The sequence below is a fragment of the Toxorhynchites rutilus genome, chromosome 1, assembly GCF_029784135.1.
Source record: "Toxorhynchites rutilus septentrionalis strain SRP chromosome 1, ASM2978413v1, whole genome shotgun sequence".
NCBI classification, from domain to species: domain Eukaryota; kingdom Metazoa; phylum Arthropoda; class Insecta; order Diptera; family Culicidae; genus Toxorhynchites; species Toxorhynchites rutilus.
The window spans coordinates 143381295-143406968 of NC_073744.1; the positions used below are offsets into that span (position 1 = coordinate 143381295).

At 38.4% G+C, this 25674-nt stretch overlaps 1 protein-coding gene across 4 annotated transcripts in view; it reads left to right on the forward strand.

Annotated features, from left to right (window-relative positions):
* The window catches only part of LOC129763551 (RYamide receptor-like), a 453048-nt gene that overhangs the window by 12451 nt on the left and 414923 nt on the right, over window positions 1–25674 (forward strand). The window contains exon 1 of one of the 4 annotated variants that reach the window (XM_055762746.1): window positions 7203–7432. The exons of the other annotated variants lie outside the window; for them this stretch is intronic. The gene's annotated coding sequence lies outside the window, so the exon portion shown is untranslated. Of the gene's footprint in view, window positions 1–7202; window positions 7433–25674 lie in introns of those variants that run through there. 4 annotated transcript variants of the gene reach the window in all.

The window sequence follows — 25674 nt, forward strand, 5'->3', positions numbered from 1 at the left end:
AGCGAAGAGTTCCTCCAATATTGTATTTGTTGCTCCTTTTCCTTGCATCCAATTCCTGGCCCAAATCCTTTTGCCTTTCTGCTTTTTCGGATAGTACCTTGAGTTCGAAGAAATTCAGCTCAAAGTATTTTTATACACGGTCAGCGTGTATTTCGCGATAAAATTGTGTAATAATAAATAAATCTGAAAACCTGAGACGAAAACTGCCAATAGTGAAGTCGATTACGGATCAGTCATCTGTGAAATCCGGCCATAATTGCTGTTTCTGACTATTTGATGGACACTTGAAAAATCATCTGGCATCCCTGGTAAGCCAATGCTGTAGTACCTAGTTTCTCGCCAGCAACTCATACTGTGTGAACGGACACGGCGAGTCAACCAATTGTCAAGCGAGTCCACCGGCCCAGTAGCTGCTCACTATCAAGTCAGCTACTAGCAACGTATAAATGGGCCTTTACGGTGGACTGGACATTCTGGTTTCATTCGCGTTCGCAGTCGAAACTTGGATCGCTCCAATCCAACTAATCTGAACTCTTTTCCATCTGTCATCTGTATCATACATTTTGAGTAAGGACTACGTCTTTGATTCTCTTGCTCTTTCAAGCTCTTCCTTCTTCCAACGTCAACTGTTTATCCTTTTTTTTTTATAGTTCCGCGGCATCTGGAATAAATTTCTCCAAATAAAAGCTTTAAACCTGTATGACAAATTCACCACACAGAAAGGTGTCCATGTGACCAAGACGGGTCTATGGTACTAGGTGAGGCCGTTTCGTCACTAAGTTGGTTAGGGGAGCGGTATATGAAAACAGTACGGAAGAAAACAGATGGGGAATTATTTCCTTGAAGCGTGAAAGAGACAGACTGATCACGAGCGAGCTTGGGCACAAGCGTATTGTGTTTTGTTTGCAAACAAAACACAGTAGACTTCCAAGATGGCTGAAGAGTGGTTTTAGCAAGTTGGCCCACCTTAGGATATGCTTCCACGCGTCTTGCATGTTACCTCACTCATCATGCAAAAATTAAAATGCAATTAATTTCACTTATTGTTGTCAAAGTTACCGTTTCGCTGCATCAAATGCTTCCTCTACTGCAGGCGAACAGAACTTCACTGCACAATACACGAAAAGTTTGTTCAATCAGTGAAAAAAATATTAAGACCACGATCGAAAAACTTACATTTTCTTACAATAAAATCAACTGTCAAAGCATTGGAAATCCCATAAAAACAATCTATCTGTGTATTGTGTATTGTGAATAAAGCGACTATAGTCGCATGTTTGAGATATCATAGCCCATAATCAGTACTTTCATATGAAATTTGCCTTTTTGCATTACATGCTCTGCAATATGCCTTGAACACTTGAACACTGAAGAATAAAGGTGCAAGTGGTCTTTTATCTATTTACCTATTTATTTTAAGGTTTGATTCAGTTAGAATTCGAAATCACTAGTCATCTTATGACAGCGGTCGTAGTAGGCGTATCTCAAATCGTTTGACAGCGGTAGAATTTTCAGTTGATCCGCTTTGTTTTGGAAAGGTTGTGCGGGATGGATGACGAGAGAAGAAATATGATTTTGTCACAACCACATAAAAAATCCGGCGCGGTCAGATACTATAATCGTGAAATCGCTGAATGTGGCTAAATCGACAGTGTATGATGTGGAACATACGATCGGATTCTGAAGGTATTGATCGCCACAAACACAACTCTAACCAAAGTACCATCCAGAGAATCCATATGTGAGAAGTTTATCTTGGTTGAATTGTACAACAGGGTTTTGACGAAGTACGAAGGATGCATGCCGATGGAAGACGAAACGTACGTGAAGATGAATTTTGGACAGCTCCCAGGCCTGAAATTCTATAAGACTACATTCTGTCCAACTTCTATAAGACCACTTTGAATATATTTCATAGTAACACAAACAGTTAGAATTTCAACAATATATTTTCATATATTGTTTATCAATGAAAAACTCAAAACAATTGGCAGATTATATGTCAATTATTGATAACCTTGCTATTGCAGTAGATGACCATGAAAATTCGGGTTAGAATACTATTTAACGAATTCTGCAGAACAGGTTTCTCGATATTTTCCCATGTCTCTAGAACTGCGGCCCAGAGTTCATCAACCGTGGTGTACTGCTTTCCCTTAGCGTAGATCCTGTATACCAGGATCCCCCAAAGATTTTCAACAGGATTCAAGTCTGGGGAACGAGCCGGCCACTCAAGTAAGTTAAGTTTTTGTACCTTAACCTATTGGTTAGTTTCCTTGCTGGCTGAAACATCTATGTAAAATGAAATCTATGTAAAAACAGTAGGATAGGGGATTCCAGAACATGTATGTAATCCTAGCTACTCATTTTGAAAAGTTTTCTTGAGTTTTCCGGTTGCACAGAATACTCGACAGTACCGGTTAAAACCATCAGAGCCATTCAAATTGAACTTTTTTTTCGTCACTGAAGATAAGTTAGCTAAGCTAAAAGTAAAAAAAATGTCATATTACATTGAATAACTTTTCATTATGGTATATATCAAAATGTATACTTTTGAAAACATTCTTTGTCATAACATACCATGTCCCTCTGTCGGTTCATGTGAGTTTCGGAAAAACTCATACGTCTTTCGATGTGAAATGGTGTAATATTAGGAGTTTCAACTTTTTTAGCCCTCTTTATGTAGAGGCCAAAACTTGGCGAATCGTCTCCCGGGAAACATTTAAATTCCAAAATTGTATTATTTGCCTAGGCATTTTTTTGCGCTATTCGAAGCTGTTATAACTATTTCCTGCTTATCCCGGTCAGAGAGCTTCGATTTTCGTGGAGCTCTCTTCTTCTTACCGTATTTTTGAGGATTCGTCAAATGATTGAGCACTACTTGATGGGATCGTACAATCCGATGAGCAATTACTCTGATACCTACATTTTCTAGATGAAATGCATCGACTTTTCCTTCTTCTCCCCGTGAACACTGTTTCCTTTGGTATTTTTCCAGATGTATTGCACAAAACAACTCAAACAACGGAAAACGTAATTGGTCTTATATAAAACTTGACACTTGAAAAATACAAAAACAATTGTTTACTCTAAGCGCTTGTACACACAAGTACTAAAATCATGCAGTGTATAGTAGTTACCAATGCCAATACACTAGAATATAAATTGAAGCGTTGGTTGTTTGCAATGCCTCATCTGGTTTTATTTAATTGAAGTTGGACAATTTTTTTTTATTTTCTCTGATTGAATTTTTATTTAATATGATATTTAATAGAATCTAAGTTGAATCCCATCATACGAAAAATTGCGCGAATCAAACTATTACATACATCATTGTCAGGTGAGAAACATATTTTTACATACAATTTGCGATTTTCAAAGAAGAGGCCCCTTCTGTTTCCCCAGTAATTAACAATAAGTCAATCCCATACAAATTAGGGAATGTCCTAACTAATCTAACGATATCAATGTCATGACATAAATAGCTGTGGGCTAACTTCATATTGGGTTCCAGCTAGCATTCAATGTTCAAAAACGATTTAAAAAAAACTGCAGTTCATCAAAATGGACTGCGTTGCCTATCTTTACTCGATGGTCAAGTTTCTCTCTTCGTTCTCACTTTTTTTTTCGTGATGGACATGGTGAGTCGATGTATATTAATACTCCGTCGGGCACATTGAACCTCAGAAGCACTGCTTCATTCGTCGAACCTTTCTGCCGATTTAAAGCCGATGTAAAGGTTATTATTCTGTTTCAGTTGGTCGTATAAAGTAGGATATTTTTCGGTATAAAAAACACATACACAAAAGGGAAGGATTTCATTTTGTAGGTTTTTTAATGAATTTTAAGGGAAAGATACATGACAATTATTTGACAGCTGTTCGGACGAATTTTCGAACTTTTCGTGTGATATACCCCATCATTTTCTAGACTAGATCTGTGCAAATGAGACCCTTTTTTCACAAATGTATTTTTTTCTTCAAGGAAGACTAGCTTATTGGCTTTTGTAAAAAGTCATTTTTGGTAAAAAAAATTCGAAAAAATCGGGCTAAAATCTCAAAATCACTCACTCAAAACTCAAAAGCTAAAAAAACGCCTCACTGATTGTACAAAAATCTCAGCTTTCAAGAAAAATATAAAAATACAGCGCCCTTGATCCCCACACCATGTAAACCAAATCCATTTTTTTTGCATATATATATATATATATAATATTTTTCCAAAAAAATACTAGTCAACTGGCTTTAAATTGACATGTCGATCATCTGATTCGGTTCAGTAGCTCAATAGTTATGGATTTTTGAAAATCATTTTTGGAAAAAAAGAGGGAAAAATGATTTTTTGGACCACCCTAAAATGATATTGGCACCTTAATGAGGAAATAAAAAAGAAGGTTTGCACAAAAATGTTTGTTTTGATGTCACGAACGAGAACAAGTGAACAAAGAAGCGGATTGGGTTAAAGGTTACTGTTTACTGAAAAAGTATATTACGTCAATCCATCATCTCTAGTAAAAGTTATGGATTCCGTTACAACTTGCCCCGTGTTTCAACTTGCCCCGTGTTTCAACTTGCCCCGGTGTACCTCATTGAAATCTGATACAAGTTTAAAAGTTTTTATTTTTATCGTATCATATCCAGACCAACCGCAACTACAGTCTCGTACATGTTCCCTAAGGAAACAATCGAATAGTAGAGGGTAAATCAGACAAGTGAACATTTATCATTATTACAACAAATCACAAATATTATTTGATTGTGAAACCCCTATGCATGATATGGGCTGCGACTTACAAATATTCGAGAAAAAACGCAACGAATGAGCAAATGATTTTCTTAACAACCTCGATGTAAAAAATTATAATGGGTTGTATCTAGGACACGACCGCAGTTTTCGACGCAGAACTACGGAATTATATTATTCAATCCACTTGTTTGTCACTTCGGATATTATTTTAGAATACATTGAAATTTTTGTAATATCCTTTCAGCTATTTATTTTTTTATTACTTAAGTAGACTCGAAAGAGTCGAGTAGAGTCGAAAGCTATCAGCACTTCTCGTTTATCGGGTTCAACTCGCATCAGACTTTCTCCTTCCCACTCAGATATCGATCACTAACTATGAACCATTTTACTCCTATATTCCGCTTGAGATGTGATCAAACCCCACAACATGCAACAGTAATGTTACCCTGCTGGAGTTTGAAAGCATACTTTCATGAAATATAAGTTTATCTAAATAAATGCAGTGTATATCTATATTCCAAAATTCTGGATAATCTTCCATATCCGCACTAGCACTAAAAATTCTCGTATGCTGCTCTTCTTTGCGGTAGCACACCTCGATACAGAGCGCTTCCTCTTTTTGTATCGAGCTGTGTGTGTATGAGTGTGAAATCAGCATTAGGCATGAATGATATCCGCTAAATAGTTGTGTTATGCTAGCTCACTCGCATCTGTGTTTTCATTCTATTCTATTTTTGTTTCCGCCCCTAGTGGAAAGAAACCCTATTCCATACCCTTCATCCGACAAGAAAACAATCCTCTACCACTCGAAGCTCTGCTACAACCATGTTCCTTCGATGACCACCAAACGAGAAGTGGTGTGGCTTCAAGGAAGGAAGGTATTGTATTATAGAGACTTTAAACTTTTGCTGTTCATTCGTCTATAGCCTTGAGAAAGGCCCTTTGAAAACTCTACTCTACTCTACTCCAGCGCTACCACCTCCGCCCTCTTGCCTTGAGAAAGGCACTCGATCCCTCGCCGTCCAGCTCGTCCAGCAACGATGTTGTCCAGTCGGTGTCCACACAAAGAATCCCGTGTGGCTTCAAATCGCGGATGGCTTATTTAAACAAAATATATTGAAAACGGACAGAAACGAGTGTATCGGTTGCTCGTTGTTGACAGCTCTGTTCGGGAATGCACACAAATCGGCAGAACAAATGTATGGGAAAATGAGAATGCTTCTAGTTTTCATTAATTTAAACTGTTTAGGCATTAGTGGATTGTACTGTATAGTATATCAAACGAATCTTAGAGATTTTCCGATTTCATTGGGGTGCAAAGTATCAGAATTTGTTCGCTGTGAAAATAGTTATTAACGTTAACATTATTTCACAAAAACGTGACCTGTTTTCTGATTTGGCACCCTTCCTGAAAGACGTAGTTCTACGTCAAAAACATTCATTCTCCATCAAAATAAAACTGATATTTAATATAATTCATGCTGAAAACGTCTTGGATCGCATTATTTTCCCTGGTTTGTATTTGCAATCAATGCAATTTGCATCGATTTAATAACCATGGGATGATTGAAATCTTCTAGTAAATTTATTTTTGCAGTAAACAAAATAACCTCCTACATCATCAGCTAGATTGCAAGTGCTATCATCAAATCAATCAAGTGAAGTACAACCCGTTGTACCGTACCGCACACCATAATCACACTTTCTCGTCATCCATCACTGTCACGCACAGATAATGTGAGAGCAGCTGATAACTCATCACGAACGGATCTGAAAATCTCGTCTCGAAACTGGTTGATACACCAGGGATTGCCTCGTGAATACTGTGTTATCGTACTCAAACTGGTGTAATTATACCGAGATCAAGGATTTTTGAACGAAATACCCGACTCAACCCGTGGCAGCTGCAAATATGCATATTAATTGTGCGATCATAATTAAGAGAGGAATAAATTAAGAGAACCTCCTGGAAAAGGTCCCATTGGTGAGATTTTTAGGTAATCACAATCCTCACCAAAATCACAAAAGCTCCAGATAAATAATTAATTTGTGATGGCATTGTATGAATCAATTCTGATTTGTATTACTTGAAAATTGATAATACCAATGGGATGCCATGCATGCCTTGAGCCAGAACTTTCCGATTTGCACATTGCAACACCGGGAGATAATGCGTTGGCCGCATTCCTAATCGAACGGTGTGTACGTGATAAAGGATTGTTCGCATTTGTGCGCGAAATATGAGGCGGTTCCATTTCGTCCTTCTCGGAACTACCGCACCGCATAATGAACAATGAGCGAACAATGTGTAGGTATGATAACGAGATTGTAGCGGAAGTGTGTTTCTGTGTTCGGTGGCAAATGACAGCCTGTACCTAGCACAGAGAGTATCCTCGCATTTAAAGCAGTCGGTAAGCCAATCCGCAAATTGAGAGTACGGTTACGAGGCAGTGGGAGCCTACACGTGGTTATTATTCGCATTTTTTCGCACGTCAAAGCTAGAACGGTAAAATTCTGGGGGGCATTGAAAGTGGTGTGAATGTCGGCTTCAGAGTGAAAAAGTATAAAGTAACTTCCGGAGGAAGGTTGTGGTGCGATGGGAGTAATAATTGGCGCGTCAATCACCCGGCCACGTATGAGTGAAATGGATACGGCGTTGAAGTGAGAACATTTCTAGACCTTGCAGGTATGTCTAGTGCCGAAATAAACAAAAAAAAACTGATAAAGAAAATTAAAATCGAACAGCAATAAAAGTTGAACTAGTAATGCATTGGTAGTAATATCAGCAACAAGAGAAAAGACACGAATTTCCGAAACCAATTACAGTTAATCGAAAGAGGTAAAGACAAACGAATAGCTATATTTGGTTGAATATATTTCGTCGATGTATATACAGGGTTTTCCAACTTCAATTCCGAAAGTAAATTGAAATAAAACACACTTAGAATTCGAATTTCGATGAAACTTTTATTTCAAATTAAAGTTTGGTTTATGCCATTATGTGTGAAATACAACATCATTCAAATGTCCACCTAGGGCTTCCTCGCACACCTTGATCCGGAACAGGCAATTTTCGATGACCGCACATATGGGGCGGTATCTCGGTCATAACTTCACGAATGTTGTCTTTCAAATGTTCAAGAGTTTGCGGAGAGTTGGCATAGACACGGTCTTTCGCATAACCCCACAAAAAAAAGTTTAGCGGGTTCAAATCGCATGATCTGGACGGCCAATTGGCATCACCAAAACGCGAAATTATGCGTCCCTCAAATTTCGTTCGTAATATGGCCATGTTCGGTCGTGTTGTGTGGCATGTGGCGCCGTTCTGCTGAAACCACATGTCATCCGTATCCATATCTTCAATTTGTGGCAAAAAAAATCGGTTTACATGCGGCCATAGCGCTCACCATTCACAGTTACCGTCTCGCCGTCCTCATTTTCAAAGAAATACGGCCCGATGACTTCACCAGACAATAATGCGCACCAAACAGTGACTTTTGGCGGATGCAAAGGCCTCTCAACAATCACGTGTGGATTTTCTGAACCCCATATGCGGAAATTGTGGGTGTTCACATAGCCACCGAGCTCGAAATGTGCCTCATCGCTGAAGAAAATTTGATGCGAAAATTCAGCATTTTGCTGCTGTTGTTCGTTCACCCAATCGTATGCCCGACGCATTCCATGGTCACCACGCTCTAATTTTTGTACCAGTTGGGCTTTATATGGATGTAGGTGCAAGTCCAAATGCAAAATTCACCACAATGATGTGTTTGACAAGCCCAAATTGCTGAGCACGCCGTGGAATCGAAACATTCGGGTCGTCCTCCACACTGGCAGCAACAGCAGCAATATTTTCGGCCGAACGCACCTTACGATGATGCACAGGTTTCACAATATCCGCTACGGATCCAGTTTGTTCGAATTTACGCACTACATTAGCGATTGTGTGCTCTGTAGGCCGTCCATGACGACCAAAATCCGTCCGTAATGCTCGAAAAACATTTGCCGGTTTTTCATCATTTTTATAGTGTAATCTAACAAAATTAACACGTTGTGCGATGCTAAAACGATCCATATTGTAAAATGGCAGACATTCAACTAACGATATGACGCTTTGGTTGACAGCTATGTTAAACGGTTGTCAGCGCAGGGCTGTATACTTTCGGAAGCCCGAAATGGAAAACCCTGTATATTCGTTATTTTTACCAACCAAAATATTCTCTAGAAATAAATTATATGGCAGAACAACGTTTGCCGGCTCAGCTAGTTTTATCCTAAAACTTTATATTAAACTTGATTATTTCTATCGATTAAATTGAAGCTCTCTAACCGCTCTATAATTTGTTCTTTGACACCCAACTTCTACACTTCTGATTTGGCTGATTTCAATATAAACAATTCCTGCTGAATATTCAGCAAAATCTTCAAAAATCATGATTTTCACTCTACTGTACATATAATAGCCACTCAAATTTCACCTTAACGTTGAAAAGTTAAATTTTTTCTTGAAATAAGCCATATTTGAAATATAATAATTTTTTTCCCAAACTGTATAATCGAGTCCAAAATTGTATATAATCGAATCACATATAATCGAGTACGACCTGTATTTAATTGAGCGAACTCAATAATCGCTCAATCGATTTGAACGACTCACGATTTGTTAATATTTTAAATTATTCAAATGTCTTAGAGAAAATCTTTAGAGAAATCACTTTAAATCGTACTTTTCACTTTTTGTTCTGTTTCGCTCGGCGGCCCTGAATAGAAAGATCGATTATGGTATTCGATTGCGACACCTTTCGAATGTTCTAGGATAACTCTCATTAAACTTGTCTCTACTTCCGGTTCTGACCCATTTCTTCAATGTATTCGTTAATCTAGAATCTTCGTCGAGGACTACTAACATCTTGATCGATTATTTCAAGTGTCTGATTCTATCAATGTGGGTGATCTACAAATAGTAGAAACTCAAATAATCCTACTCGTTTCAAATATTTCTCTACACATTGATGTAAGATAACTTCATGTAGATGCTATTACTAGAATGATATCAATACCCACGGCACCAATTATGTATATCCAACAAATAACAATGATTAGCAATTTTATTGCACAGTTGCTTCACTTTGTCCGACACTGTAAAACTTGCAACTTCTGATTGCCCCTCCGAATTAGCCAAAACAGCACGTGTCTCAGTTCATACGAACAAGCCCTCCGTCGTAATGAAACATGTTGCTGAATGATCGTCCGGAATTAGCATTCTTCGTTCCTATAAAATTTCCAGTTTCTCTGGAATAACAACTTCCGAAGAACATGTTTACTTACTCATGAATTGTAGTTTGCTTTGGAAGAGATTATTGTCTTCGCAAGCGTTCGGAATAAGTAGCATCGTACATAGTTATGCCGAACTTGAGCACAGGGGTGCTATTTGCGTGCTTACCGCGAGAAGAAATAACAACACGTGGCAGAAGAAAGTTCATTCCGCGAGATTAAATGTAACTTGAACAAACTTGGCGCTCGCATCTGTAACACTTTATCTACAACTTGAATGTATCTATGGATGCTATGAATTCTCGTTTTTCATTTCCGGCTGTTGTATAGAGCATTATGACTCTATGATTATGAGCAAACTGATGAATGACGAATGATTTGAAGTCAAGGTATCGTATTAGCAGTGTCAGTTTTTGGTAGCATCCGAAAATCCATATAGGGAAAATCGGATGCGGCGTTCTGCAATTTTTTTCAGGTTTGATACATAGGTGGCGCTAATGATAAATGTAGTTGAACAACCGCGCACTTGTTGCTTCTATTTGTTTACCGCAGCTCCACCAGATGCGATTTCGCCCTGATCAAATTATCACAATTTACACTTACTCTTTTGTTTTTGCTACTAAATCACCCAGCTGGATTTTAATTCTAAAGATTGTTGAACACTACAGTTCTCTTTTCCCTGCCCCCTTCAATCCACATACACACACACACACACACACACGCGCAAACTCTTTGACAAAAAACTGTTGAAGTATTCATTTCACATCTTTTCGCCGCCAGGAGCCAGAGTTAATTTAACTTTGACGATTATCTTCTGTTCCTTGCCGCTTAGATAAACAAAGTCGTATGTCGGCCACCGGCATTCCAGTCAAGGTTCGGTGTTCACATTCCGCTCTCGGGGCAAGGGTGTCTGTATGTTTCGAATAAGCACATAACTCACGCGTTCAGTCACACTGTTGGGTCGATGCTCGGCATGGGATTGACAAATATTTGTTTTATAAAGGCATCGTAAAAAAAAAGAGGAACGTTCGTATCCTGCGTGTAAAACTGGTAACGTGTCCTGATGAGAGTAGCAATGAATCATCGACCACGGAACAGGCGCCGAATTGTACAGGGGAGACGCGACGTAAACATCTGTGTTTGACTTACTTGTCCCTTCCCCCAAGTTTCAACCCGCTTCCAGGTTTGAAGCTTGAAAAACGATACTGTCGAATATAAAGCCTGAAAATTGCTGATTATTTTCCTCTTATTATATGAAATAAGCAGAAAGATAATTCATTTACTTGTTTGTTTCATTATTGCCACGTAATCTTATTAATCACTGAACAGTCATTAAGGTAGACGAAGAAATCGAACTAAAGTAGAAAGTAGCTTTTGTAGAAAGGTCTTTGCCTAGAGGCACGGACGGAAACTTAACGTAGGACTTTCAGGACAATTGCTTTCGAATTAAAGATGATGGTCCCGCCTCCTTCCTTTACAGATGTTTGAGCAAGACGAGTTATCTTAAAGATATTTTTTTCTCAGCGTTGAAATAAGTTCAGCAAAAAAAAAACAAACTGATTTTATTTACAGATCTAAGTTCAGAAATATGCAATGTCAAAAGACAAGTCAATACTAAGTCTTGTCCCCCACAGAGCCGATACCGTTCCGACAAGGCCCGTGCAGCCAAATGGTCCACCAAGACACAAGTCCAGCCGCTAGCCTTGTTTTGGATTGACTTTGAATATCCCCATCCAGAGAAATCGAGAAATTTTCCTTTAAGAACAATTTCTAGACGGGTTCTTACAAAACTATTAAATTCTTATCTCGGTCAAACTTTTGTAGACTACTTTTTTTTCAACTGTTACAATATAAAAACAACAAAATAAAAAAAAAAATAGTCCATCATCACCAAGATCATGATAGACATAGTAGAGATAAATACAAAATGGAGAAAAAAATTAAAAAAATTAAATCGTCGGGTAAAATATTCAATGAAAAAGTAAATTAAAAAAATGACGGGTGGGTAATGTCGGGGACATAACCGGAGTGACGTAGGACTATACAAAGGGGAAGGAAGGAAGGTATTGTATTTAAACTTTTGCAGTTCATTCGTCTCTAGCCTTGAGAAAGGCCCTTTGAAAACTCTACTCTATTCTACTCCAGCGCTACCACTTCCGCCCTCTTGCCTTGAGAAAGGCACTCGATCCCTCGCCGTCCAGCCCGTCCAGCAACGATGTTGTCCAGTCGGTGTCCACACAACAAAGGGGACAGCTTTTGCTAAATATATACTTCGAATTTTGACGTGTCCAACTAAATATGTAGCATTACATGTCCGTCCAATTAGCTAAATGTCGAACTAATCGTAAATTATTGTACTTTCAATCTGGAAACAATTTAAGAATAGGTGAAAATTGAAGAATCAGGAAAGTCCCCAACTATCAATAAGCTCAGAACAACTGCCAAATTCACATACTCATCAGATCCTGGCAAACAAATTATGAAAAAATCAATTTGTGTTTTATTATTATTTTGGATATTGTTTTAGAAAGCATTGAACTGTATTTCGTAAACTCTTTTTTGGAAGGTTTAATGGTCCTGATAAGCGCCGTGTTTTATGCAACGGTTCCGATTTAGAAAACTTAGTACTCGTGGTTTTGAAAAAAAACCTTTTTCGAACGCCATCGATGCCACGTTGTTCTGGATTTGCCACCAAAGCAGTTTGTATAAAGAACAAACGTTTTTCTTCTGCTACATATAACGCCGGGTAGGTGGACTGGTGCACTGGTACTAACGCGCTCGGCCTAGCTACCCTTGCGGGGAACTCCAGATCAACACGGTTCGAGCGGGATTTTGCCTTTCCCTCACTTTTCCTCCTTTACCATGTCCAGACATGGCTGCTTGGGTTGGTTTGTTGATGTGTTGTGATGCGAAACGATGTGGTGTACGGTTTGAATGAGAATGATCGTTACGGAAGGAAGGAAGGTCTTGTATTATAGAGACTTTAAACTTTTGCAGTTCATTCGTCTCTAGCCTTGAGAAAGGCCCTTTGAAAACTCTACTCTACTCTACTCCAGCGCTACCACCTCCACCCTCTTGCCTTGAGAAAGGCACTCGATCCCTCGCCGTCCAGGAAGGAAGGTATTGTATTATAGAGACTTTAAACTTTTGCAGTTCATTCGTCTCTAGCCTTGAGAAAGGCCCTTTGAAAACTCTACTCTACTCTATTACTCTACTCCAGCGCTACCACCTCCGCCCTCTTGCCTTGAGAAAGGTACTCGATCCCTCGCCGTCCAGGAAGGAAGGTATTGTATTATAGAGACTTTAAACTTTTGCAGTTCATTCGTCTCTAGCCTTGAGAAAGGCCCTTTGAAAACTCTACTCTATTCTACTCCAGCGCTACCACCTCCGCCCTCTTGCCTTGAGAAAGGCACTCGATCCCTCGCCGTCCAGCTCGTCCAGCAACGATGTTGTCCAGTCGGTGTCCACACAAAGAATGTGGATCGTTACGGCAGCGGAGCGGGGATTTTTAAGCTGACTGGCTGGCTCGAGAATTACGCATGTGTGAGACTGCGACCAATGTTTCGTTCATTTTTTTCTTTTTCCTTTCCAATCGTGCTTCATTCTATTTCGCTGCTGCTCTGGTTGCCCGTTTTGGTCGGTACGATTTGAGGAGCACAAAATGAACCAATCAAAAATGGGCACATAGTGCATTTGGACAATGCTTGTTATTTCACAATTATTCAATTATTTATCTCAAGAAAAATGATATGTTATTCGTTATGATAGATGCGTAGATATATTTCCTATCAATTGATGCAAAAATATTTGCGATCTATTGAGAAATGCTCGAGTTATAAGCGTTCCAAATCTTGCATTTTTTCCTAATTGTTCAGTGCCTAGATTTCCATTTCACCCCATATATCTTCCGGTTAGACGTAGTCCTACGTCTAAAACATAGTGATTTGAGCAATTCGTACAGCTGGTACTCTTTCGATCTGTTGCGCCTCAAACGAAAAAGAGACAAAAAGTACAACAAGTTTTTGAGAACTAATTCAGAAAACCATTGGAACATGTACACCTTAGCGCGGAACATATATTCACGGGCCTTGAAAAAGACTAGATGGGAATATATACAGAGGAAAATCGATGAACATCAAAATAATAGTAAAGGGCTATGGAGAATATTAAAAACATTATTAAATTTGAAAAATAGTATACCGCGTTCCATAGTTTTCGGAGGGTCAGAAGAACAGTCAGACCAAATTATTGCAGAGAAATTTAACAGTTATTTCGTTAATAGTGTTCTGCTGATCAACCAAAGTATTGCGTTGGTCTGAGAAACTGATGAAAAAATACAGCCGATTACTATCAATTGCAGACTAGATTGTTTTTCACCTATTACTTTTGTTCAGTTGAAAGGTATCTGATTTTCATTGCAAAAATCGGCTGGTACCGATAATGTCAACGCGAAACTGATTCAAAATCGGCTGGTACCGATAATGTCAACGCGAAACTGATTCAAGATTGCTTTCACATCATTGGACACGATCTGCTGGACCTGATAAATGACTGTTTACGAACTGGGCACGGCCAAAGGTTTGGAAGGAATCCCTTGTGATTCCAATCCCCAAAGTCAATGGGACGGATAAAGCCGAAGAGTACCGCCCTATTACCATGCTGCACATATTAGAGAAACTGTTGGAACTTATTGTGAACGGTCAGCTGATACATTTTATAGATAATAACAGTTTGCTAATACCAGAACAGTCTGGATATCGAGAGGGACACTCTTGTGAAACCGCGCTAAATCTGGTATTAGCAAAATGGAAAGAGAATATCGAGCCGAAAGAGATTATATTTGCGGTATTTCTGGATCTTAAACGATCTTAAACGCGCTTTTGAAATAATTTCTGGGCCCTTATTGTTACAAACACTGAAGCGCATTGGAATTGTAGGGATGGCGTACAAATGGTTTGAAAGCTATTTGTGCGATAGAACTCACTCAAAAGACTTGTTTCAACGATCCTGTTTCCGATCCCATTGGCAACTCACTCGGGGTGCCACAGGGAAGTGTTTCAGGGTTCATTTTGTTTATTTTATACATAAATGATCTGCGACGAGTTTTACGATACTGTGACATTAAAGGGTGTGTCACATCAAATTGCATCACGGAAAAAACGCTGTAGAAATTCGCCCAGTAGACCGATCCTTTTGAAAATTTTAGACAGTAAAATAAAAACTATTAAACAACTTTTGGCATTTTCTTTTTCTTCATACTTCGAACCCAAGCCCGTATGCTCGCACCTTCCTCTTTACCCCGTCCATAAGGTTCTGTACAACGTCAGGTTGTAGTTTTTTTGAACAGAAATCCATTTTCTCTTGAAGTCCGCCTCCGATTTGACAACTTTTGGGTTCTTCCGGAGGGCCTGCTTCATAGTCGCCCAATATTTCTCTATTGGGTGAAGCTCCGGCGCGTTGGGCGGGTTCATTTCCTTTGGCACGAAGATGACCCCGTTGGCTTCGTACCACTCCAACACGTCCTTTGAATAGTGGCACGAAGCGAGATCCGGCCAAAAGATGGTCGGGCCCTCGTGCTGCTTCAATAGTGGTAGTAAGCGCTTCTGTAGGCACTCCTTAAGGTAAACCTGCCCGTTTACCGTGCCGGTCATCACGAAGGGGGGCGCTCCGCTTTCCGCAAGAGCAGATCGCTTGCCACACCATGTACTTTTTGGCAAACTTGGATAGTTTCTGCTTGCGAATCTCCTCCGGAACGCTGAATTTGTCCTCTGCGGAGAATAACAACAGGCCCGGCAGCTGACGAAAGTCCGCTTTGACGTAGGTTTCGTCGTCCATTACCAGGCAATGCGGCTTCGTCAGCATTTCGGTGTACAGCTTCTGGGCTCGCGTCTTCCCCACCATGTTTTGCCTTTCGTCGCGGTTAGGAGCCTTCTGAACCTTGTATGTACGCAGGCCCTCCCGCTGCTTGGTCCGCTGGACGAATGAACTTGACAAATTCAGCTTATTGGCGACATCTCGGACCGAACTTCTCGGATCACGTCTAAACTGCTTAACTACGCGCTTGTGATTTTTTTCACTGACGGAGCATCCATTTTTGCCGTTCTTCACCTTCCGGTCGATGGTTAGGTTCTCGAAGTATCGTTTTAGTACTCTGCTGACCGTGGATTGGACGATTTCCAGCATCTTACCGATGTCCCGATGTGACAACTCCGGATTCTCGAAATGAGTGCACAGGATTAATTCACGACGCTCTTTTTCGTTCGACGACGTTTTTCCAAATTTACGAAAAATAAACAGTGAAGCATGGCCAACGTGATCTATACACTCTTATCTGATTATAAGCGATAGCTGAAGATATAATTCCTAAAAATTAAATTTCTACAGCGTTTTTTCCGTGATGCAATTTAATGTGACACACCCTTTAATTTGTTCGCGGACGATACTGTCCTGTTCATCGCAGCTAAGGATATAAAAGAAACCGCGGAACACATAGACGAAGATTGGCATTCTCTGGCTCAGTGGCTTAAATTAAAACAATTAAAGTTAAATGTTGGCAAAACAAAATACATGCTCAGTTATTATTGATGACACGTTAACTTTCAAGTCTCACATCAATTATCATCAATAAGATTGCCAAGAAGTACGGCATTTTGGGTCGTTTGAAGAAAGAGTTGACAATAAACAGTAAAATTAAATTGTATAAATCATTGATTTCACCGCACATAGATTTTTGCTCGTCGATCCTATTCCTTGCAAATAATACACAATTAACGAGATTGCAGCGTTTAGAAAATAAAGTAATGCGTTTGATTTTAAGATGTAGTAGATACACTTCCTCTAGTTTGATGTTGGACGCGCTACAGTGGCTATCTGTGAAGATAGCCACTGTAGTATTCGACAATGGTGTCCATCTTTAAAATTTTAAACGGTATGCTACCTCGATATTTGTTTGATCGAATTGAAAGAGGAAGTGATGTTCATAGATACAATACTAGAAACGCGGATGATTCAAGAACATCTAACTTTATGTTTAGTAGGTCGCAGAACTCGTTGTTAAATTAACGGTATAAATTTCTTCAATTCGATGCCCAGAGAAATTAAACGTGCGGCAACAATGGCAGAGTTCAAGAAAATGTGTATTTCACACGTAAAATCTGTTTTGTAAACAGGTTTTAAATTTATTTTTTCCTAAATCATCCATTTATGTTTTCAATTGATTAAAATTAATAAAGTTTATTTACAGGTTAAACTACCATGTTCGTACTGATGATGATGATTTTTGTTGTTGTTTTGTTAATGTATATTGTAAAAAATAATAATAAGCTTTTTCTACGAAAGTTTGAGCCTAGCACGCGTTTGGTGGGCCTGGACTATGTTAATGGAACACTGGTAGAACACTGATACATAATGAAATTTTTATGTGGGTCTGAAGAGGAAACTGGAATGGGGATAGCTCATTCAGAATTGTCGTAAACTATATTTTTACAAGAGTGTTATATCGAGTTTTTCTGAATGTGGCAGATCTCTATCATGTTCTAAGTAGACACTTTTGGATACTGGGTTCGTTTCCCAATCTGTCAAGGATCTTCCCGGGTTGGAAATTTTCTTGACATGCCTTAAAAAACTTGGGTCTGAAGTTGGGATTATCATTATGATAATGTCGATACGGATAGGAGCAATGTTTTTCTTTTAAAGTTTTTGCCTATTTATGCTGTTCGATTAATAGAAATTCATGCCCGCAACAGAGTCAGTTCGCTCTTTTGTTTTATAATACTGATATCTTAATTTGGTTAAATATAAATATTATCTGTTAGATAAATCGGCCAGTTTAAACCTTTGTATGGGTGGGTCATCATCATCATTAATAAAAAAAAAAAAAAAGAAATGGGGTGTTCTCAATTCATCCGCGTTTTTAGTATTATAACTATGAAAGCCACTTCCTCTTTCAACTCGATCACACAAATATCGCGGTAGCAAAACGTCAATTACTTTAAAAATGAGCACCATAGTTAATTAAACAATTCTTTGCTTCGCGTATAACCATTGCAAAACGTCCAGCATCAAAGATGAGGAAGTGAACCTATTACATTTCAGTATTAATCGCATTATTTTATAATCTAGATATTTGTGTTCCATTGGATTGAAATAGAATTGATGAACAAAAGTCTGAATGGGGAAAGGTGATTGATTTGTATAGCTGTTTTTTGCAGCAAATCATTTTTCAATCAGCATAAGATTCCATACTTCTTGGAAATTTTCTTGATGACATGATGACAATGTGAGTGCTGAGCTTAAGTTTGTCGTCAATAATCACGCCAAGATATTAAATCTCCCGAACGCGGTCAATAGTCTCATAATCAATAACAATAGAGACGTTCTCATTTCAAAAATCTAATCAAAACTTTTAGCGTTTAGGGGTGCCTCACCCTAAATCATGTCCCATTGTGCCGATATTTTGCACAAGTAATTTTTTTGTGGGCCAATAAACAAAATGTATATGATCGGTTCTATTAATTCGATGATTAAAATTTTTCCATACCTTCATTGCCACTCAGGTCCCAGAAGGTCGGCCAAAAATGTTTTTCGAGATGACACCAGATCTCGAAGTTATATGCATTTCTAAGTCATTTGGCATCGAAAACTTTTTTTCGATTTTCCAAATTTCATGTATATGCACTTTACCTCCAGATTCCTCACGATGTTTAAATTTTTCTCTTGCGTTCTTCTTGTGCTACAGAAAATGCCGGCAATATCTCAACACGGCCAGGAAACCTGTAGATTTTTCTTTCATGTCTTTCATGATTTTTCATTCCTGTTTTTTCAATTGCAGTTTTTTCTTTATATTGTTTATCAAAAAGGTGTTTTGCTATGATTCACTTAGATATTATCCAGAAAGTTTCCACATGTCTGTGGAAACTGTTAATCTTTTGATTTTTGATATTTTTTTTATCTATATCCAAGGTCCTTTCAATTTTATTGATAGACTTATGTTCATTTCATGCAACCTTTTTGTTGTCGAGTGGGTTAGATTTTTCCTTTACCACTATGAGCTCCTTTAACAATGTGACAGCTCCCTGGAAACGAGACCTGGATTTTATACATTTAAAACAAACATGATCTAAGTAGATAGAATTTCAAAAGTCGCGAAGCCTGGATTTCATCCGAAAAAAAATCTTTTGTGCTTTTTGTGGGGCTGTAGTGTAATGCGAACTCCTTTCTCAAGATGATATGATCAATGTTGACAAATATTGTAGTCAACAAACAACTATTACAGTTTGATTGGGCGTTCTACTTCATCCTCCATGCTCCCCAGACTTTGCTTCATCTGATTGTTACTTGTTCCACCCCTTAAACAATTCTCTCCGTGGTAAACCGTTTTTACGTAGGACTACGTCTTTGATTTCTATGTAGGGGGATCACTCTACGAAAAATGTAACGTTTATTAAGTGTTTTCAAATGCATATTACGCAGAATTGTTCTTCCGGTATATGTTATAATATATACCATTAGACGGCAAATTTATCCACATTTTTTTTCGCCTGAGACATCAACAGTGGAAATAATAAAACAAGTGAACAATTTAACAAATAAAAGAGGTATGTTTTGCGAGCCGGTGCGAAGGTAAATCATGTTTTATGCATTCTTTCTTCCAATGAATGTTCCAATGAACATTCATTGTCCCATGAATGGTTTATGTAACACAAAATTGCATGCAATGATTCGTTCTGTCTAACAAATTAGCAAGGTGTTAAAGTAATCAGATGCAAGATTTCATGCATCACTCAAACTTCATGCGAGATTTCATCAAAGCTACAAGGAAAGTGTCACCCATACAGTGATCGTTCAATAATTAAGAGGAGGCAGCGATTATCATGCGAAGGTTTATTGAGATATTAATATTCTTCATGATTCATATTCATAATTCTCAATGATTCCTTCTATGATAAATTGAGCAGTAGAACCAATACGACATGATTGTGATAGTCTGCTAACGCACATTATTTCACAGAAAAGTAGCTTTTGTAGCTTTCGATGCCTAATAATAAGAATAAGACAATGGAAAGAAATCGCAATACCATAGCTATCCACATGTATGTGTAATTTACCTAAAAGTATCACGAACTCGTGAGTATTTTCAACTTGTTTTTTCGTTTCTTCCCCGTAAATTTCATATTCAATGTAATCAATGACGATATAATACCATTCCAAACTGTTATGTGTCCCAATGATATTCATTAATCATTTTCAATTAGACAGTTGAACAACCTGCCAGAAGCTTATTATCTTTTTTTGTTCGTTATAAACCGTTTGAAGGTTATGAGTACAAACAACGAACGGCCCTTCTCAGGGCTACTATTTGGAGTTTCAAAAAGGTTAAACTAACAGATTTCTGAACAATGAAAAGAATTACATTTAAAATAACCAAGTGTTCTGAACAATCACAGTCCTACGTCAAACTTCCGTCCGTGCCCCTAGGCTCAGTTACATACGTTTAAAGGAGCCAAATTCTATATCTAATTTAAGTTCTAATGATATTTTCAATTTTCCTTATTCTACGGTTAATAGGAAGGGGAAGCGATTACTCGCGAGGTTAATAGGGTGACAATTTTTGATCAGAAAGAGGGGAGACATAAGGTGAGTTGGACAATACAGATGGTTAAACATGGAGATCGATAGTTTTGAAAATAAAGATAGATTTGGGACATGTAATCAAGGTCTAACCATGCCAACACATCCCGTGGTGGTGAAACTTTGAAATCCATAAACACACCTAGATAAATGTTTTACGAATAAGCTTTAACAATTTTGGAATTAGGGCACAGTGAGGTTCCTTGAGAAATGGAAAAAGGATACAGAACCGACCGGTTCATGTATAACATTAAAAATCCACCAAAACAACAAATATCGTGTATTCTTTTGGCATTAAAAAAAGGAAAGTAACTTATGAGATAACCTAATATTTATTTGAGGGAAATGAAATGTTCAGAAATTCGACTTTCAAAACTTGTCACATTTTGTAACACATCCGAAGGCAAACCATATTTTATTTATTTTATCACTTTGTACCTGTCAGTCTTAGTAGTCAACGCTCTCTTATCAAAAAGTCCATTGTCAGCCCACAGTGACTCGAAGGAGTGTATCACTTCCTTTGTGACACTCTGTACGAATGAGGATTTATTCCTAAGCGAGAGGCTTTTGTGCAAACGAATAGTGACGGATTTCGCGCCAAGGTCTTTATTTCAAATCAAATGTGATAAAACTTATGACATTTTTTGATATTAAATTCACTTTCATTCATCTGGTTTTATAACATGTACATTAGGGTGCCAATGAAAATGGTCATCTTTAATTTCTACAAGTTACCTCATAAAAAATGTTCACCACCTCGAAAAAATACCCTATGCCAAATATTAGCTCAATCGGAGTGGCGCAATTGACCGCTTTGCGCTTTGAGTTTTTTAAAATCGAAAAATCACCCAAGGTGCGAGTAAAGGAAATCGGGGTTTTCGAAAAAAAAATTTTTGATGCCAAATGTCTTAAAATTACATGAAACGTACAGATCTAGTGTCATGCCGAAAATTTTTTTTGTCAAAAATCGATTCTTGGGACTCAATATTTTACCAATAAATACAAATAAAAATAGTTTTCTCGATTTTTCATTCGGAACTTGCTGTGAAATGTTGATTTGCACGATAATATACCCTTTGAAAAATATTAGCTCATTCGAACTTCATTTATTAGTGTCACAGACGTAAAAATGTAAGTTCTAATTTTTTGCCTTCCCGATATTGTTTTCGCGCGATTGAATAGTTCCTCGGAACTTGCTGCGAATCCTAAACGAAGACATGTGATGACGCAAAACAAAGAAGAACAAGCGATGTTCATTGCTTCGTATCTAGAACGATACTGACAGTTTGCCTCAGCGAGATCCATTATTAATAGTCTAGACAAATATTCCCCTTCGTTCTTTTTTCTCTTCTTTTATTTGTCCACGTAGACTTTAAATCATTCCCCTCCGTTGATCGTCGATAAGTTGCTCGTTATTGAAGGCATGGGTAGGGAAGATCACAAATGAGCAGAACAAATGTATGGGAAAAAGGAAATGCTTCTAGTTTTCATCAATTCAAACCATTTACACACCAGGGGATTGTAGAATTTCCGATTCGCTTGATATTTAAATTGTCAAAATCCGTTTGCGGCAAAACTTAGTTATTAACGTTAACTTTATTTCATTAAAACGTGACCTGTTTTCTGATTTGGCACCCTTAATGAAAGACGTAGTTCTACGTAAAAAAAATATGAAAAATGGTCAAAAATATTTGGCCCTTTCCATATGTGAATCTAAATAAATTTTCGGAAAACTAAGTATGTCAAGTTGCTTAATTAGGTAAGGTCTTCACGCCCAGAAAGTTTCATTATGTTCAGAGAGGGTCATGTCAATCCCATAAACGAGTTGGCGCGAAATCCGTCTAGATTGGTCGTTGAAATCCGGTTTGGTAGAATAACTTTCGTCCACTTTAGTTTGGACCCTACTGATTTTTTCAACACTTTTATTCGAGGGCATTGACTGATTTGGTACCCATAAGAATCACATTCAGAAAAGAATTTCCGGACACACATATCGACGCGTTCGAATCCTCGACCGGAGAATTATCTGGAAAGTTTTCGCTGCGAGATTTATTTGTTTGGAAGAAGTTTATCGTTTAATCTGTCTGAAAGACGAAGAGTACGCAAGAGGGACTGGAACTTCGATTATGCCGTTTATGCAAATTATTTATATTATGATAAATAATCGGCGAACGCTTTCCTTTTTCGTTATAACAGCTTCTTTCCTCGCTTCACTTGGCTTCACTCATAGTCAGGGACTGGGACATATTGAAATAGTCCAAACATTGAACCCTCAATCATTCGGCTGTGTCAATAAGGAAGTTCCACTACGATTGAGCGTCCGAATTGCAGTGGGTAAGGGATCCCTCTTGGGTTCATCGATCTTCGATAAAAGCTTCAACCACCCAGGTGGCATTACATTTTACAGCGTCTTCTAATCTCAGGACCATTTTCATTAACACCTATTCAAGACTTCGATCCGAAACGACATGCATTTGAAGAACTTCATTCAACCAGAAGTGCTCCAGCTTGAATGCAAATCTCAACCGAAGCGCGGAAGCTGTGGACAGAATCCACTATTTCTAGCGGTTAAGAATTTCTTCTTCCGTTAAGCTTGAACGGAAAACTTTCTGCCTCTTTTATCCTGGTTCAGACTTTTCGGTGTAGGCAACTATGAATCAAATATTTATGGTGAGCAGTCAAGGAGAAAAATAATGGCTGCTTCATAAAGTTTGTTTCCTAATTTGGGATACACTTGATTTTTGTTCGAACTAGAAATCCAGATAATGTGAAAGCGATGACCAGGACTCACTGAAAAAAAGACGGGAAGGACTAAAGAACTACATACTCTGGAGCTCGTTCCCGCTGATAATCTCAGTTCTACTATACTTGTTTTTTTCTTGTTAATGTAAAAGTTGTAAGATTGAATGAAATTTCTTAGAATTAAAATCAAATTTCTACGGTTTGGCGGCTAGCCCCCGTGGCTCAATGACTGGGGCTAAACACGTGATCAATTATTTTCCCCTAACCGCGATTTGATTATTTACCACTCGATGGAGCACGATGTTTTGAAGATGTGCCATCAAATGGAGGTTTTTTTTTCACTGCCGAACGGTCGACATATTTACTTTCGCTTCAATGAGCCAAAAACTCGGAAGGACGGCAGTTGATTGCCTTTTCCGTGACTCAACGAGCGACGGCGTTCGTTTTTTTTTGGGCGAAGGACGTCAAGTAGTGTATTGTTTGCGGATAATGGTTTACTTCCCCGTCAAGTTTCATACGTGTCAGCATATATTTAATAACTCGATTTAGGCGATAAATGCATGAGTTTTTTCGAAAAAAATCCATACAGATTATTCCCTGAATCGGTTGGCGTATAAAATTCAATCTTTATTTTTTTTATAAGTCAGTCAGCGGAGGTTGCGGAATTCTGCTTGAAAATCCGGTCTCATAATCCGAATATTTCTTGCAGGATCATAATATTCTGGAGCATTCACCGTTCGCCTTTCGGAAAATTCCCAGGCACGTAATTCATTAAACAGCAATCAATAGCTAATATTTTTCATCATCATTATCCGGACTCAGACCTGCCTATCCCACAAAAGATGTGGGAGAGTCACCGCAATGTTCGGGAATTCGACTGAGGAAGCTTCCTGGTCCTAATCAAATCAAACCCTAAATTGCTTCTCGGAAGCCCCACTATAGCTCATTCTTCTTGCGGGCCAGCGAACCGAAAAAGGTCCATCTGGAGGGCATCTTCGAAGTTAATCCTGAATATTAATCTGGAGGAAACAGTTTTCTTTGGTGGTATTGCTACCCTAACCGAGCTTGGGCGATTACGTGGTATGCATCGCAATGAATTTATTATGCTCTATGTTGTTGAAAGGGGTGGACATTGTTTTCGGAAACATTGTTTCATGGCGGTTACAACGTTCGAAACCGTATTCTATTGGTAACAAGACAACCAAGAGAAGCCAAGTAAAATGGGTAAATTGAACGAAAAAATATCATGCGCTTTCATTTTGCGTCCAGCTTTGACCAAATTAACATTAAGAAAGTTGCAATTTTCCTGGTGCTGTTGGTGCTGATGGGTTTGTTTATGCTGAAATTTGTGTTCAATGCCATGGAGACCAGAGAAGACCACAGCAGAGCTCATCCAACACGACACTACATTACTCTCACAACAGTTTTGTTTGGATTTTTATCTCTTTTTCAAGCTTATTTCGCATAGATTAAAAATTGTTTGTTAAAAAACATTAAATTGCGTATACACGAGCATGGTTTCCGCTGCATATGATTTAAAAACGTTGTACCAAAGTTGGAGCACAGTTCACTTCGTTCGTGCTATTTTTCGGTGCTAGCCAACAATGAAAATTGTTTTGAAAACACTATATTGCATCTGAGCCAGTATGATAAGGGGCAGCGTGTGCAACCTAATTGCACGAGTTGGAGAACTGCGAAGCCAGAATTTGGCTTGAAGTTGGAGGGAAACATCAAAATTGATGCTGGTGAACATATTTCTGTTGAATCAATTAATTTCATTCACATCAAATTATGTAGCTTCACTTTTAATCGACTTGAATAAAGTAATGTTGACTATTTTTAAAATTTCCAGATCATTATTTTCCTCTGTTTTGTTATCATTGTTATCCTGGGAATGAGCCATGCTTCTGGATTTGCGCGACTGCTGAAAAGCACTTGTCGAAAATCTGCTTCTTGTAAATGGTTCTTATCTCCTGAGTGGAGACTCTTTAGTCTCTCAGTGGGATTATTACCATTATTGAGTTAAATCTCGACCATTGTATCCATTAAATTCTTCTCATGCGCCCAGATGGCTTGCGATTATTCCACCCACTTCGAAGTAACTGTTGTTTACCCTTTTGTGATTCGGGATTTACCCTTTTCCTTATTCCCATTAACTTCTTCTGCTTGCAGAGGGTTGATGATGGTTCCCAACTTCCATCTGGTTACATAGAGACGCTTGTGGACGTTGAATTTTTCTGTGGGAAGCGGAACTCATAGTCAATCGAAGTCAATACTGAACAA